Consider the following 4,012-nt stretch of genomic DNA (forward strand, 5'->3'; position numbering starts at 1 on the left):
AACCAATGCAAAAAAAAAACTATATCCAATAGGTATATACAATATATACAGTTAAGAATTACATTAACAATATCTAGTCCATTAACATTTGACAAATTCAGACAAAAACTCCATTATATATATATTAACAATGTCCAGTGCAGTAACATTTGCTAAACTCAGACAAAATGTAAAGAAGCACTTCCTTTTAAAAAATAGATTCAATGATCTACTTCATATCTATATTTTCCTTTTTCTTTTTTAAACAAAAACTCTGAATCTAATCTCCTTGTTCAGCTTTTTTCCTGACCATTAATAATTAACAACCATTGTAAACAATAACAATATCCATAACTCATTAAACAACCAAAAATCTCCCATCCCACCACTTGGAATGTGGGTATCATTTTCTTAAAATTACTTTCTGCTTCCTAGGGGTAAAGACATCTCTAGGGAATCCTGAAAAGAAATTTCTTTGGGTTAATTGTCAAGTCCTGAGAGATTTAGCTGTATCATTTGTCCAGTCTTTTGTGTTATATAGTTACTTCTATATAAATAGCAGTGCATTAAGATATTGTAATGAAGTTGATATGGAGTTTTATAATTAGGAAAATACCAGAAAAGGGACAAAAATTCAAATGCTGGGAGCCATCCTTCTCAGTGGACGAGTCCCAGCTCATGATATAAGGAGTCAGTGGGGGGGGGGGAAGAAATGAACTAGGCTGTGCTTGTAAGGAGGACTGACTAGCAGCCAGAGTGTTTCTTTATTTATATAGAATTTAGTCAGCAGGGATACATCCATGATATTCTAATATATAGATCATACCATATTTTTTTTTTTTTGTTTTTGGACTTGTGTTTCACTTCCTTTTGCTTATCTTTTAGTCATCATTAATAAACTATGACAGAACCGAGTTATCATTTTCAATCATTTTCCCTCAAGTTTTGACATCATTAATAAACAGAGTTATTATTCTTACTCATTAACTCTATAACCCAATTTTTTAAGAATCTAGAGGCATATGACAGCCTGTTCTCAGGCTGGCACCTTTGGTTGCTACAAGGACACTAGACCAAAACAAATTCTTCAAGCTACTCTGGGCATTTTGCCATGTCACAGCCACAACTTTTAGTGGTTAGAGAGCCCAGGAAAAATCTTTGGGCCAAAGCTGCTGCAGTTATTATTCAAATTCTGGCATAATACAATGTTTTTATTTTATATCTTTATAGAATTTGTCTGTATGTCTAATCCTGGCATTCTGTTGTTCCTTGGTCATATGTCAGCATAGTGGCTCTGCATGAGCTAACTTTTCTAAGAAAGGGAGGTCCTGACATCTCATACTTTTATCATCTTTCCACTCCATAATTTGCTCATCAATATGTCTCTGTGCAGGGCAGAGGTATATGTCACTAATTGTCTGAGTGTACAGTGGGAAGAGGCTGGTAATCTGAACTGTGGCCAACTCCTCTAGCCCACAAAATCTTGTTGACCTTTTAAAGTTTACTTTGTTTTGAATATCTTGTTCCTGTATAAGTACAAGGACAGGTATTTCAAGAATGTCTCATAGCCTCATGAAGAGATCTCTGAGGTTATGTGTCACAACCTCCAAGACATAAAGAAGACCTTCAAGTAGATAAGGATATCTCCCTAAAAGCAGGAGGAGGAGTATGTTAAGCACTCTCCTGGAGAAGCTTAGAAGCAGCATTCCTGGGAGAAGGCATAAATGATTCATAAGAAGTTTTCCATCTATCCAATATCCCCAAATTGTACAAATATTAAAAGTGCTCCAAGTATGTAACAGGTGGAGATGAAAACCAAAGGTGGCATGGCAGCCATCATGTGGCTCAGCTTTACTGGATCTTTGTCAAGCAGCTGTTCTGGCTTTATGACTTCTGCCATTCCACTCAGATATGGCTGTGCTGTTCAAACTTATAATTAAATCAATACACTCATAATTTAACTAGCTATGCTGCATTAAACCAAATTACAGAACTGATCTAACTTAGTGTCTTCATAAAAAAGAATTTTGTGAAAATTAAGAAATGATACCTGTGAAAAAATTGCAAAGTGTTTGAAAACTATAAGACCTTCAATGTATATTGTGAACAAATGTAATAAATATTCATTTACTTCTAAAATAAACTATTTTATTTAAAGGTCATGCAAGCTAAAAAAATAAAGTATGTTATTCAATTTAATGCTAATTTTTGACACCTTAGGAGAAACATTAGGAAATGTACAATACTGATTATAACAAAGGTCAAGTATTTCCTAAACAGTCCTTGTGTAAACTGTATATTTCTTCTTAATGATGAAGAAAATGACTCTTCAGAGGGAAAATCAGTACACAGGTCACATCAGTGTTCAGATTGCCAAGACAGGTAAGTAGATCTGAATCCAACTGTTTAGAATTGAATCACAAATGGAAAATTTAAAGCCGACAGTGTTCTTAGATATGCAGAGTGCTAAAGGTTCATCATAACCTCATATGATTCACTGTCTTTAGACTATATATACCTGAAATTGATCACAAACTGGAGACAAACGCACTGTGAGAGCACTCTCTAAACAGAATATCAAACATTTTATGGCTATGAAACTCAGTGCAGGTGTTTTATGCTTCCTATGTATTTCTGATGCTGAAATTTTATATTTCAATTGCAAAGCATTTTTCCTATTGTATGAAAAATATTTTGAGTAACTGTACTCATATCTTCTAGTTTGTTTTGGATATTACCATTAATATACCTTAAGAAATATGAGAAAAATAAATCAAATAACCCAAAAGAATGATATTTATAACTTTGCAATTTGAGTCAGTTGATTATTATGTTTTACCTTGACACTAGTACAAGAGAGGTACAATTCAAATTTGGTTGGTGAGTAACATGATTTTTAGTTATTATAAATTATTCTAGAGAATGCCTTTATAGGAAAAAACATTTTGTATCTCCAATATACTTCTAACGTCTTTCAACATACATCTTCACAATAATTTCAAAGGGTTTTGTGACAGAAAACAAACATGACGATGTTTTTTTTTTGTTCATGATAATAGAATGTACCTTAATATATTTTTAAATGCTAAGTGTCAATGATTTCCTCCTTTGTCTAAACAGTTACAAGTATAGTGTATATGAATTTATAGAATCATCCCACAACATATTTGGTCCACTTCGTACTATAGGATTTTTATGAGCATCCTATAGCTAGCCTTGGTAATCCTCTATGGTTCTACAATATGTGTATATGTATGCATTATGTATATACATATAAACATACAACTACTTAGTATTCTGATTCATTTGGGGTTGCCTCTTTGGTTTTGACATAGTGTTCTACAGTAAATTTGTGATCAAAATCTTGAATGATTTAGAGGGTACATAACTAGTATGTTTTGAGAAATATTCCAAGATACTAATGGAGATACTACTTTCTAGAACTAACTCTCCTTGAACCTTATACCGTTTCATGTTTAAAAGCAAATTTTTTCACACTGAAGCACTGTCTACAATTACAGCTTAGAGAATGACTTCACTGTACGTTCCTTTGACATGCCACAAAAATACTATGTATTATCATTTTCAATTCAGTGACTAGATGGAAAATTTCTATGCATCAGTGACTTTTAGTTGAGAAAGAGCAACATCCTAAAAATAAAGATTGTGCCAATGAATAAATTTTGGCAAGTTCTGAATCTAAAGAATAGTGACAGGAATGATCAGAGGAGGGAAGTGAATAATCAAGTTATTTTTACACTTTTATATATTATATAAGTCTAACTATTTAGTCTAAGTGTTGAATTCATACAAAAACCAAAACTTGCTTCTATGGTAAGTAACTTTGTTCTTGTCTAATGTCACCTTTTTATAATAATTTAGTTTATTATGAAAAAAAGTAGCAAATCATTAAGTTGGACATATTCCATAGATAACTGCCTTTTATTCGAACCTGGGTCAAGAAACACTTTTTCCTATTTTTTACCATATAGGCCTATAAAACAGAGACTGTATGTGGTGCTGCTTTTTTTCA

This window comes from Peromyscus leucopus, chromosome X, assembly GCF_004664715.2.
Source record: "Peromyscus leucopus breed LL Stock chromosome X, UCI_PerLeu_2.1, whole genome shotgun sequence".
NCBI lineage: Eukaryota > Metazoa > Chordata > Mammalia > Rodentia > Cricetidae > Peromyscus > Peromyscus leucopus.